This window comes from Protopterus annectens, chromosome 1.part0 (genome assembly GCF_019279795.1).
Source record: "Protopterus annectens isolate FY-2018-M chromosome 1.part0, PAN1.0, whole genome shotgun sequence".
Lineage (NCBI taxonomy): Eukaryota > Metazoa > Chordata > Ceratodontiformes > Protopteridae > Protopterus > Protopterus annectens.
Window position 1 is genome coordinate 1074911906 of NC_056725.1, and position 14547 is coordinate 1074926452.

A 14547-nucleotide genomic window follows, 5' to 3' on the forward strand; every position below is an offset into this window, starting at 1 on the left:
CTCCTGTTAGTTCTTATTTCTTCTACTCTTACTTCAACTACTTATACTCTAAATGGATTGTTACATGCTCACTTCTTCTTTTTCTAATTACACCTCCTGTTACTTCTTATTTCTTCTACTGTTACTTCAACTACTTATACTCTAAATGGATTGTTACATGCTCACTCCTTGTTAGATCTACTAACTGTTGTTCCTAATTTGATATGCCTAAAGAGTAATTCCTACTCTATATTATTACTACTTCCTACAAGGCATACTTTTTAATTTTAAACATTATTACTTGTATTTTTATTTTTATTTTAATCACTGTGGATGATTTTCTAAGTTGTATAACTGCCGGAGCTTTTCTCCCCGGGCCTCTACTGAAAATGGAAATATATCCAGTTAGACTAGCCCGGTTAACAAATGTAAAATAAAATAAATAAATAAATAAAATAAACATTTATGGTGTCTGTGCATTAAACTTTTGTTCATCGTCCTCTCAGAGCTTTATTGCTTCACCTTTTTTGTGGGCTGGATTTGGATTTACTGTTGAACCTTTAGCCCATTTTGTGGTTATTTTTATTTATTTGGTTGAGGAAACTAACTTGGATTCATAGTTTGCCTTGGAGGACTTCACAAGAAGTCTTATTTGCTTATTTAAGCTGAGGAGGGAGTATCTCCACTTTAGACCCTGCTCCTTAATACTCTTGGACAGCTGTTTCTTCCATTTATTGTAAAGCCTGTTAATGGTAGTTGAGGTAGTTGTCCACCAGGCAGGTTTGCTTTTCCTTGAAGAGCTTGTTTTGGTCCTAACAGGTACTGCCAAGTCAATGCAGTTATACAGCTGCTTGTTTAGGGCATTGGTGTAGAGCTTGGCATAGTTACCAGTTCTGTCTGAGGGGAGAGGTGCAATGAAGGTATTTATACTGTCCCATAAGAGGTTATAAACTCATTTGGAGAGTTTTTTTAATCTAGTTGCTGCTAGGGAATAGTCAGGCGTGATAGTTAACTCAAATGAGACTGATTGTGGTCAGATTTCATCAGGGCTGAATTCACAGTGGGGGAGCTACAGTGGTCTCCCATATTTATAAGCACCAGGTCCAGGATGTTAGTGCCCATGGTGGGGGTGTCAACCACCTGGTCCAGGGCACAAAGTCGAGGAAGCTTTGGGCAAGTGAGTTTGGGCATGAGTAATTCACACAGTCAATGCTAGGGTAGTTAAAATTGCTCCAAACTATAATGTTAGGATGTATCTTGATAGACTCAAGTTGATCCATATAGGCAGAGTGAGTCTCCTGATTCATGGAGGGGGGGGGGGGTTCTGTTGCTGGCAATGACTTGAATAGGTGTCCTACCAACAGTTAATGTTAATTGCACCTGAAGTATCTTTATGGCATCATACTGTTTAACTGATCTGGAGGTGTATTTATCTTTGATGAATATTGGTACACCGTCTCCTTTAGTTTTCTTTCCTTCAGTTTGTGGTCTGAACATGTAGAAGGAGGAGTAAACCAGTATGGTTGGGGTACTTTGCACAGCCTTGAACCAGGTCTCTGTGATTGCACACATGTCTGAGTCCTTCAGGGTGGGGACTGCTTCCAGTGAGTGAAGTTTCATGTTAGGACTCCTAGTTTTTAGCAACATGATGTTGAGGTTGCTTCTGGTTGGTATTTTTACGTTGGGAGTTTTGTTCTTGTGAGACTGTGTAAAAAAGGCAGTAAGGGGGTGGCAAGAGCCTTAGCTTGTAGCCAAAATCCCAGAGGTGACAGATGAAGACCATCTCTTGCAAAGCATTGAGGCCTATCCATCATGTTACCCCAGGCTGACAGATACCAGATCTCTTTAGAATGACACCAAAAGCTAAGCCAATTTTTTACAGTAAATCATTATCTGTTTGTATTAAGGCATCATTCTAGGTGAAGGTAAAATACAGCTTGAGTCTAAAGGCATACCTGCCTGAGACACATAGTCTGAGAACTCAGTCATGTCTGTCTTCATATAGTCCAGTGTACATCTCAAGTCGTTCACACCAACATGGACTATGACAGTCATAACAGTGTCTGTTGCTGAGACACTTGAGTACATGTGTGATATGGTGGATCCTGGCACCTGACAGACAGGTGACAGTGACCTTCTCCTTATCCAGTCTGGTGAGAGGGACATCTGTGTGTCTCTCGATGGAGTCTACTATGGCTAATATGTTAGGTGTAGTGTTCAGCCTTATGGTCTTGACAGGTGAGGCACTGGTGCATGAGCTATTGTGTGTATTGCATTCTGCAGTGGAAGTATTATGTGTAGCATGCTTCTGCTTGTGTTTAGGAGGTCTCTGGTATTTAGATAAGTTTGTGGCAAGGACCTTCATGTATGTAGGTATATGTGTTGGGTGGAGTTGGTGGTGAGGTGTACATGCTGACAACCCACTCAGTGTCAGAAGAATTGACTGGCATGTAAGAGAGCATTGATTCAAGCCTTTAATATAGTTGCATCTCTCAAATGTTGAGTTTGTGTGGACTAGAACTAGCGGGATGTCTATGTACATGAGGAAGCTGCTACACTGCCTCAGAATGCCCGTGTCGACCAAGCTGGCTGAAGAAACTGTGGGGAATTGCCTGTTCATAGTGCTAGGCCAATTTATGTGGTCAGAAACAGGATTATGGTAGGAAAGGGGTCGCACGTAGGAATAACTTATGGGCGAGTTATGCTAATACCTCAGAGGTAGGCTTAATGCTACACAATAGATAGAGCTGGGCCGCAGAAAAACTCTTGAGGCTGTTTTTCAATGGGGTGCTTATACAGTTTCACTAGTACTGCCTCTTTGCTCAAAAATGTGCTAAAGATGAGGAATTACACTGTTGGGATACAACTGTATCTAAGGGAAAAATTGTCAAAATTATCTGTCCAGGTATGGCACACAATTGCATGGCAGTCTGCTGTGCTGTGCAATGTACATGCAAGTAGAAACCCACTCAAGGTTGGAGGTTAAAACCTAAAACAACTTTAAAAAAAGCTCAAAAGAGCCAATGAGGTGCTTACTCCAAGTTCTAGACCAGCCAACCTTTGCCAGCCAGGGACCAACCTGTGTGCAAGAGGCAAGCAGACACTGTCTAGCTCTGTCTGAAGGAGGAAAATGGCACTAGAATGAATGCCTGTTGACCTAGGAAACAATCACTAGGAAAGTAGTTTGTGATTGGTCATAGATGTAGTAGGCCTCCTACTGGCAACAGAATGGCATGTGTGACCATACCAGGAAAGCCAAGGACTCTAAATTTAGATCTATGGGCAACTGGTTGTGTCCCTAGTCAGGTACAACATTTGATGTTTTCCCACACTTGTTGAATTTAAATTCATGCTTTTCTATTCCCAAATATGGAACTGTGTAGTTGCTTTTTACATATAAAATCACTACCTATGTGGTTTCTATTCTTTCACCATTAGTGATTACAGGTCTTTGCTCTTCTCTTTTTTGTGACTGCTGACTTAGTACATATAGATATCCTCCTGGATGTTTTGTTTTAAGCTTCAGCTGGTTTGAGTATCAATAAAACATTGAAGAAGCTGTACTGATGTCATCTGAGAAGTTCTTCACTTGCTTCTGTGGATACTGATAAGTGGGCATCTTACCTGCAGTACTTATGAGCTGGACTCTGCTTGTGCTACATGAGATACAGCCATTATTCTCCAGGAGAGTATGCAGGAAGGAATTTATGAGGAACACTGCTGTATATCTGCCAAGCACCATTTAGATATTAACGTTTCTGGATCTAAAAATGTATTTATCTTTTAAAGGCAAGTTTAGGCTGAATCTGGTGATATAAAATAGGTATTCCTCTAATGGTACACATCTCAGAGTTCTATGTGGATCACAGTTTATTTATTTATTTATTTATAGAACACAGTTTATTTGGTCATGATTTAGTAGGCCACTATTATGTGATTCAGTTTGTGTTGCAGGATATCACTGTTTCAAATATTTATCATTTTAGTGGAAAATCCATGTAATGGAAAAGACTCATGGGAATGGAGGACTTGTCCTTATTCCTTTAATTATCAATACCTGCAATACTCATATAATTATCAAGCAAGCTCAAGACATAGCTACTCATATGGAAAGGATGTGAGAGGATTTCTGCAGGGCACTCTGTTGCACATCATTAGATAGTATAGCATCATTTAGCTCTCTAAATGTTTGAAATAGTCCATTATTTTCTTTGAAAGCAATACAATATGCAATATTTTTCTGCATGCATTGAACATTATTTAAGTCTTAATTTTTTTAGTACATCAGTAAAAAGTTGCATTTAAAAAAACTTGTTTCTGATTCTGGAAAATGCATTTCTGTTTTTAAGGCATCTGTGTATGCTGAACACAATACTATAAAACAGGCTTTACTTTTATGGTACATAGTTCAGCATATTTTTTGTAAATCATTGTCGCCTCACAATAAGACGTTGTCCTGTTCAATTATCAGCTAAAGTGTCTTCTGTGTGGAAACATGCATGAATGGGCGTACCTTCGTTGAAGGTTGTACGTCAGGGCTGGCAACTCGGTACGTAAAAATCTACTGCCAATTATTAGCGGACCGGAGTTCCGCTGTGGCGACCCCTAACCAGGAAAAGCCGAAAGATACGACAACAACTTTATTAAAACAAGTCTTTATTATATTTGCAGACCATAAATTATTCAAACATGCTTTTAATATGCCACTATCATGTCAGTCAGTGTGTGGTAACAAATCTTAGGTCATGTGGAATCTTGGTTAAATACTTTGTTTTTAATGAAACATCCCTGCTAGTAAACAATCTGCTTTCAAATCTCTGTCATCTTTAGTCAAATGTTAACCTTCAGCTCCCTATCTGTCTTTTGCAAATAAGTGATCTGATGCATAAAGCAGACACATCATGATCAAAACGTATATGTCTTAACTGTGTGTTGGGATGAATAAGGATACCATACAGTGACGTATCATGGCCTGCTTTCTCTGTAAGTAATTTTATGTACAGTGTTGTGTCAACCTATTCTTGCCTAGTGCATTCAAGAAGCAATAAGCATCCAATTCAGTTTTTTATCTGCTAGGAGAAGCAGAAGCCAGATAATGGATGAACTAATTTTATTCAAACCTTCCCACTCAAAGCACAACATGTATCATTCAGAAACTCTTTCTAAATTTAGCTAATGTAAGAAACGGTCACTGAATAAATTATAAACGTGTTCTAAATTATAATAAATGGACATCTGTGGACGGATACATTTACATATTTGACAAATTAAAATAACCTAGATAAAGGTGCTTTATATGAAGGAATCACATTTCCCATATGGCAGTGCAGGAATTGATATTCTGAAAGGAAAATATTCTTGTTAAACATTATTTCAATAGCTTGAAGCAAAAACATATAAAATAAAGGCTTACTATTGAAATGCTTTTTTTTTAAGTAAATTAAGCTGCAATCCCCAAAAAGGCAGAGTTATGTTAAAAGATGGTATCATGGTAAGGAAAGGCAATATCTCAGATATATTCCAGTGGGTGCTTTTGAGGTATAGGTTTGTCATGCTTCAACATGCACATGATGGGCAAACAGGAGCTGATAGGCAGACAGATGAAATTGTGACACTGAAGGGAGTAGCTTACTGACCTCACGTGTAGTGATGTTAGTAAGTATGTGCAGGGATGTATAATATGCTGTAAATTCCAGCTAAATCAGTTCACATTTTCAAGCAAATCACAATTTCTTGGTCTAATCTCCAAATTGATTGGATTGGCCTAATAACTAGGTCTTGCAGTGGCAATCATTACCTATCAACTGTCACCTGTAAGTTTACAAAATGAATTGAGTGCTTACCTGCTCGTAATAACACCATAGAAACAACTGTCTTGCTGTTTATCAGCCATGTGTTGAGCTACACGGGGTTACCTATGAGGGCAGAATCTAAAAGGGGCCCACACTTCACTAGTGAGATAAAATTTTTTTTTGGAAAATTGTTGGAGTGCAAAGAAAACTGCAAGCCAAAAACAGTGATGCTGCATGCCTGCTTTTCTGACTTGCAACCAAGGAATCATTATGAAAATTAATTCTATCATGAAGACTACTGAACTCATTGTGTGTCAGTGCTGTTACAGATGGATGACAACAGTAGTCATATCTATCAATATTTTTCTTTTTCTACAGCTAGGTTAGCTCCAAGGTAGACAGAGAATGCTGCCATCTGAACATAATGTTCCTAAACTTAAACAAGGGTTTAACATTCTACCTCAGAAGAAATTAGTAGAGAGATTTGAGTACTTGTCATTGGACCAAATTCAAATTTGACATGGGGATAGCATCTAGCTGACAAAATGCTGTCAAAATGGTGGCAATTAAATGGGGAATTTTAGTATTATGCGAGGTGACTCAGTATTCAGCATAAAAACTCTTTAACTTTATTGCATTCATGTTCTGATGTCATGATAAATAAATGTACAGTATGGTTAGCCTGACAGCTGAGGGATGGGGATGTGGGGTACTTTAGCCACAGACCATTGATGTGATGCATTCCTGTCACCTGGTGACACACAGTCTGCACCTCTGCTCATGGCATTTTCCCTGTCATGGACCAGAATGCTTATCTGGCACAATATCTGAAACAACACACCATTGTGCACATGCATGTTCCATACAATTACCTTTTTCCTGTTACCAGGGTACATATATCCTGTCATCCTAAGTTATGGGCATTAATCAGGTCATTGCCAGTGGTACTTCTCAGGATTAGGACACGGTGCACCTCATCACTGTCAATGCACATGGTCCCAAAGCTGTAAACTCCACTGCCATGGACCACTACAAACTCCAAAACTGCAAGCCAGCTCAGCAGAAACCTCTCATGGTCATGTTGTCACAGCTGAAACAAACCAGTAGATGAAATTATCCCTGATTCATCACAATTTCCTGAAGTATGAGGGTACCATATTCACTTCCCATTATCCTACGACATATTGATGTATTGTTCTTGCATGTCTCTGGACTCCCTTAACTTGTGATAACTGCTCCCTGCCCACTCCCTATCTTGGAAGAGTACAATGAAGTCTGAGTAACTCAGTTGACCAGTCCCTGTATCCCTTTCTTCTGTATTGCTTCTGTCAAGACACACAGTTTTTAGCGAGAGACAGTAACTTTGCTAGTGCTGCAATGTATGACATCTGCATCTGCAGTGCTTGTGGTACTTGTGTTGCAGAGTTGTCCGCATCTCTCTACACTGATATTGTCATTAATGGCATGGAATGCCCCAATGAAATCTTCCTTTGCTATTCCATCTGTGCAATGTCTGTTCCCTTTAGCAGTCTGAAAACATGTTCCACTATATTTGGAGATTCCACATGGATGCTTGATAGTCTATTTTTGCACGGCATACGCACATCTCTCAACTGTCCAGATTTCTGCAGAATGTCCATATTTTTGTCTGCTATGTTTGGTCTGTTCCATCATAAAATTTATGGTTTTCTGGCAAATTGCTGAGGATTGAAAACAATAAATAATGACATACATTTGAGATTCAGACTTCATATCTGTCAGAAACTAAATAACAGAAATCCTTTTTATTCTAGAAACTTTCTAAGCTTATAAGAGCAATATTTAAAATCTGTCCTTGTTTTGGGCTCGTCTTCCCATTATGTTTAGCTTTGTCCAGATTTCTTGCACTAAGAGGTTCAGAAGTGTGGGCATGTGGGTTGTATATAAGGATCAGCAACCATGGCTCTAAGGCCTAACCAGTGTCACCAGCAAGCCTCAATATATATCATGTGACCTGCTTCATGCTTATATAGTGCCTGTTTGTATAAGTCTGTCATGTACTTATACCTATCAACCAGATGCTTGAGTGGAAAATCCCTTTCAAGGAACCTTTTGCATATGTCAGATGTTTGCAAAACATGTGAGTCATGTAACTTGCTGACTTCTCACACAGGCACATTATAAATAATTCATTGGGTGTTATGCACCACATGGCATATCAGGGAATGGAAACCCTTTCTCATTAAGAACTGCAGGTACTCTGTAATACAACGTGTGTGCATCTAAGTCCCCCAACATCTTTGGGAAATGGAATATGTCATAAAATGCTATGATAGACCTAGAAAACTAGATATGACCCTCCACATACTCTTGCATAATGTCAAGTTTATGGTTTGGGATTCATGAGGCTGATGTCTGTGATATCCATAGCATATCCCCAGTGGGTCTTTGCACGGTCCTATAGCTGAATGCATAACAAGAATGAGAATGACCCCCCATTATGATTGTGAATAGTACAGTTTGACTGAGTGACTTGTAGTCTCAGTGCTGACTTGAAAGTACACATTCTGCTGATCTGTGAGCTACTGCTATATCAGGCACTTTTTGTACCTCTTGCATTGATGTGAATGTTATCTACACACAACACTGTAGTCACTGGCTCTGACTATTGCTAGTAACACTTCTTTCTATAGTACAGATACATATCTCCAGTTACGTACACCTTGATCTTTTTTTTTACCAACTATTCTTTTTTATTAAAGAAAATCAGAAATAAAATAGTGAACTTAATACAACACAAAACTGTATTTAGGCTGTAAATACAATCAGTATGGTCAACCATGAATCTTGGAACTAAGAATGGATATCAACCAGGGTGCTTAGTGCCTATTTTTTGTTTCTGATATAGTCCACATTTTAGGTGTCATCATTTGCATAATCCATGTGACTCATTTACACGGCTTCCTGATTTCCGTGTTGTGCACTTGTGAACATGTACTGCATACCTTGCCATTCATATTTTTCTTTAACCTTGACATCTGAGTTTTAGAACTGACCACACCCAATATATTACTGTTACTCATGCTAATTTATGCAGCACAAAACATTAAACATCTATAAATTCAGAACACTGATTTTATTTTTTTGCTTTTTTATGTTTTTTTTTTATTTAGCATTGCAACCATTTAGTATAGGATGCATGTAGTTCTGGTACTAGAAACTTTGATTTCAGAAAAAAAAACTCAGTCCTATTACACACACCTCTAGATATAAGGAAACTCAGAACAATGTTAAAATGAGTTTACTAAAACAAATGGATTAGTATTATGGCCCAATTGCTTTGAAAAAGGAAAAGCTAAGTCCCAAGAATATTTAATGAAAAATATAAGTTAGATGAATCTGCTACCCAGTTAATATTATCCATCAGTAAGAAATGAAATTAATTTGTGGATAATGTGAGGGAAGAGGAACAGAACACTATTCCCCCATTATATGAATATATGAATGCTATCATGAAAGGTAGATTTACTTATAAAGGAAGCTTGTCCAATTTCTGTAAGTTAATTATAAATAATAATACTAATAATAATAATTTTGATGCAAAATTCTGGAACGTTTTAGGTAGTGGTGGATTGAGTGACTCAGATAGCAAGAATAAACATTTGTTACTTAAATCAGTTAGTCAAACTTCTTCAGGTTTATACTGGAAAGTTGTTATGTGGAAATATATACATAGAATGTTTGTTACTCACTATAAAATCACTGTGTTTAGTAAAATGACTTCTTCAGTTTGTTGAAGATGTAGTAAAGATGTAAAAGCTGAGTGGACACATGTTTTGGATTTTAAAAAAAATAAATGTATGTTGGGAAGTGATAACTATGTTTTAAAGGGGTTATGGCCTGTTCTTTAAGTATATCAGTAATATTAATGAATATTCCACTTCCTGTATCTATAAAAGCCAGATAGCAAAAACAAACCTTCGTGTCTTGGCAGTTGCTAGAAAAGTTATTTCAAAGAACTGGAAATCAAACCCAGTTCCTATTTTCAAAGATTTTTTAAATTTAACAGCTATAGTAAATAAAAACTAAAAAAAGAAGTAATCAGAATAAAATCTATAAATCATACTAAGACTTTAGTGGTTGGGATAACCTTGAAATGTTGCTATATAAATACTAAGACTTGTAATGTATTAATTGTATAAGATTACATTGATGATTCATTGTATTCCTAGCATTGTATAACAATATGCAGTTTCCTCCTGTGTATATATTGTAAATATGCTAAATTAATAACAAATTTATCAATTTAATAAAAAAATTCTTACAAAAAAGAAAACCAAAAAAGTCTCAGTGGCTCTCTTTCTTTGTAGCTGTTCATATGCACGCACACACATACACACACACACACACACACACACACACACACACACGCACACACACACACACACACACACACACACACACACACACACACACACACACACACATACGCACACACACACACACACACATACACGTGTGTTTTCATCTATCTCTCTCTCTATATATATATATATACTATATGTATGCATATCTATCTGTGTGCATATAACTATATCTATCAATATATATATATATATATATATATATATATATATATATATATATATATATATATATATATATATATATATATATATAATGTGATGTAGTGCCATCTGTGCCAGGGACAATAGGGCAGTGCACGTGTAACATATTCCAACATAGCTAGATGGCATTTTGAGAAGAACTATATGTCATTTGAATATCAAACTGACTTGTAGTGATGCTTGTGTTAAAAATGTATCAACATTGGGTCCTATTGGAAAGAAAAGCAATATACATGCATGTCAGACTGTATTGTTGTAACTGATGAAATGTATATATTTTAACAGTGGATACTGGAAGGGAAGGGGTTAAGCTCAGCCCAGCTAACCTTAAGAAAAAATAGCCTGAAAATTAGTGACTTGGATTAGGCCATAACAATTTTATCTCACAGATCTGAATGCAGCCACAAACACAATGTCTGAGAAAAGCCTGGGCTGGGGTCCTGCTGAATTGTCCTTAGTGGTGAACTAATTGCTACCCTGGGGTACCAGAGAATGGCTTGATAGTTTCTGCAGGAAGGATGGAAGTGTTGGAATTCTTTTACAGTTTCCAGATGCTGTAATAAACCTTAGCTAAAATTCTGTGTGTTTATTGTAACACACCACTGTCAGATTCTGGCACAATTTCTACTGAGAGGGTAGTGTGTGAACCACAGATTCAGCAAATCAGATGCGATGTCATTCTGTAGCCAGCACTGAAATTGTATTTGAATACTAATGAGAGATGTGAGGTGTACATTCTGTTTTTGGACCTGACAAGACACTCATCCATTTTTATCTTGACTTGATTTAGTAAGTAGCCAGGGAACAGTAATTCTTCAGTCAGTTAGAAATATATAGTGATACTTATGTACTATTTTATTTATTTATTACAGTTTAATGACCAGGATAGTCCACTGGGCCTGGAAAAGCCCATTCTCAGTGGAGGCCCAGGGAGAAAAGCTCCACAGGATATAGACAATTATACAATAGTTATACAAAAGTAAATAAAGGAGTAGAACAGTGAAAAATACAGAGATAATATACAATTTGTTAAAAAAGTCATAACATTTCTAATCCTAGGTAATGATTTACAAAGGTGAGATTCATTTAGTGTAAACATATTAAAAGTACAGGCATTTCAGATGAAAAAAAACATGTAAGTAAAACATTTATGTACAAATACAAAACAGGCTTTTTTTTGAAGTTAGAAATATGAGGAGAGGACAGAAATGAACGTGAGATGGAGAGGTTAAAGGTGGTATATAGTGGAGAAAGGGAGTGGGTTTGGGGGAATTTTATGAGGTATAGGGTAGGAGATGAAGTAGAAGGAAAGAGTAAGAGAGAACAGTGATAGAAGGTTGAGGTATATAGCGAATGGGAGATGGCATTAAAAAGTCTATGTGGTAGGGTACAGGAACATTCCCACTTTGAAAGGAGGTGAGATTGGAGAAGAGTTTTAAAGTTTGAGTGGCGCTGAGTATTTTGAATTGTGGTAGGGAGAGAATTCCACAGTTCCATATAATATTACGTAAATGTAGTTTTTTTTTTCTGTATCTGTCTGAGTCTTTCCATCTGTGTTGTTTGTTTTTTTTATATTTCCTGTGATGGAAACTCTTTTGTTTATTGTAAATAACTATTCAGCTTTTTCATGTTTTGCATTTATTATTTATTATTAAATATATCTAAACCTTTCATTGTGGCTGGTCTTTTAGAAAATATTTAACTTTTGAGACTACATTTATTTAGTGGCACTGTGGCCCCATTTTCCTGAAAGTCTTGCTGCTTGGTTAAATGCTACCATTTGTATAAGTATTAATTTTAATAAGTGTAATTGGCTAGCCTGGTAACACATTAAAGTAGCTGGTTTTGGGTGTTCTGGTAGCAGCAGCTCTACTTTATAGTCTGGGTAGAGGTAGCAGAGCAGGTAAGTTGTGCTGGCCTTTTCCAGGTGGGTGGGTGTGTGTGAAAATCAAATCTCAAAGAGACTGTGTGTGACAGCTACTTTGAATGGGGACACTGAGAGTACTGATTTCATAGAGATGCTGCTAGAGGACTTGGCTTGGAACACCCAGGTAAGGACTCAGCTCTATAGCGGTCAGTGGGGAGTCTCATTTGGGGCCTGGAAAGAAAGCCCAGCCCCAGAAATGGAGTGTGCATTCCCTGTGTGCTCTTAAGGGAAACTGTACTTGGTGTCACTGTTGAGGACTGAGGCTCCTTGGTCACTGGCGCAGAGCAAGGATGTCACTCTCTCTCTCTCTCTCTCTCTATATATATATATATATATATATATATATATATATATATATATATGTGTGTGTGTGTATATAGGTTCACTTCTAAATCCTGAAGGCCAAAATCCTAAAACCCAAAATCATGAGACCAACATCTTGAAAGTTCAAAATACTAAAAACTCAAAATACTGAATCTCATAATACTGAAAACACATAGGATACCAACACTTACTATATTGCAGCACAAGGGTCAAGGGTGTATACAAGGAGGTTGTAGTATCTTTTTGAAGAAAGACTGGAACTGTGCAGTGAGAAAGCTTAGATGAGGCTAATGTGTTCAATGTACCTTATGTATTTGTGCTTGCTTATGGAGCTGAAATCAGGAGATTGTAGAAGTCTGTATTTGTTGACTGTGAAAATATGGTGAAAGCAGCCTTAGGTATTTTTCATTTTTGTTTCAGACAATAAAATCAAGTGGACTATAACTTTACATTTCCTTTTGATATTTGAAAATAATCATGAGTTTTTATTTATGTCCTGCCTGTAGTGCCTTTATGAATACACACCTTAGGAAAATATGGGCAGTCTGTCTGCAGTGCCTCTGCTGGTGAGTATAAACCATAACTGAGCAATTATATTCCCTATCAGACTATGACTGATGTGCTCCTAGTATGCCTAAGTGGTGTGCAAAGTTCTAGTAGAATCACAGCATTACAGGCGAAGTCTGGGCAAAGGCTGATTTAATTAGAGTTGTGCTGCAGCTGCTGGCTATCATTGTTGCCATCCCCAGGACTGAGCCACCAATGAAGAATATGGTCAGGTAGCATGACATAGGACTGTGGCACCAATGAAGAATCTAATCAGGTACAATGACACAGAACTTTGCCACCAATCAAAAAACTCTATTAAAGTAGGATGACAGGACTGTTCCACCAATGAAGATTCTAGTCAGGTAGGATAACATAGACTGTGCTATCATTGAAGATTCTAGTCAGGTAGGATGACACAGAACTGTGCTATCAATGAAGATTCTAGTCAGATAGGATGACACAGAACTGTGCTACCAATGAAGAATCTAGTGAAGTAGGATGACACAGGACTGTTCCTCCACTGAAGAATCTAGTCAGGTAGGATGACACAGGACCGTGCCACCAATGAACAATCTAGTCAGGTAGGATGACATTAAATATTTACTGAGATTTGAGTGCTATGCTGTGACAGATAACTAGAGCAAACAGTCTGAACAACAATTCTGTCATCTGTGCTTACAATAGAAGCACTGGAAATATAAAAAAGGACATGAAAGAAAATGATTGCATGTACTATAATAAATTTAATAAAAACACTTTGTCAGCACTTGTATCATTAAGTACACCCAGCCAAACTGCATAACAGGATTTTAATGTGAACAGACAAGTAAGGGCACAGATGCATAATTCAAAGTGTGCTTTAAACTCTGTCTTGTACTTGATAGCAAAAACAATTAAAAAAATTAGAAATGTTAGCAGTACAAAAGTTTAAAAGAGCTTTGCCTCATAACAAAAGAAAATGCATACTGCAAAGTTTCTAAGTTCAGTTTCCATCTTTCAGGCCCTAAGGCCAACAAGGAATGAAAATGATTTCTCAAAACTTGGGTAATATGCCTGTGAACTCACACAATTATCTAATTTCTGTTTTAAAAGTGCTATGATGATCGCAAAGCTCCAGGAATCCAATATCTTTAGCAAATCTTTATTAAAAGGTAAAATTATTACTAAAGTCAACAAGAAAATGTTGCAACTTAATATTATTTATATGTGTACAGTGTGCATTCATACATTTGTACACTGTACATCCATTATAGCAAATACGGTATAAAGTAAGAATTTTTTAAGAGTCTCTAGGATAACATTAAAAAAATAAAATGTCTTGTAGACAATAGATGACTACAAAATAATGTTAGAAATATAGAAGCTGCTA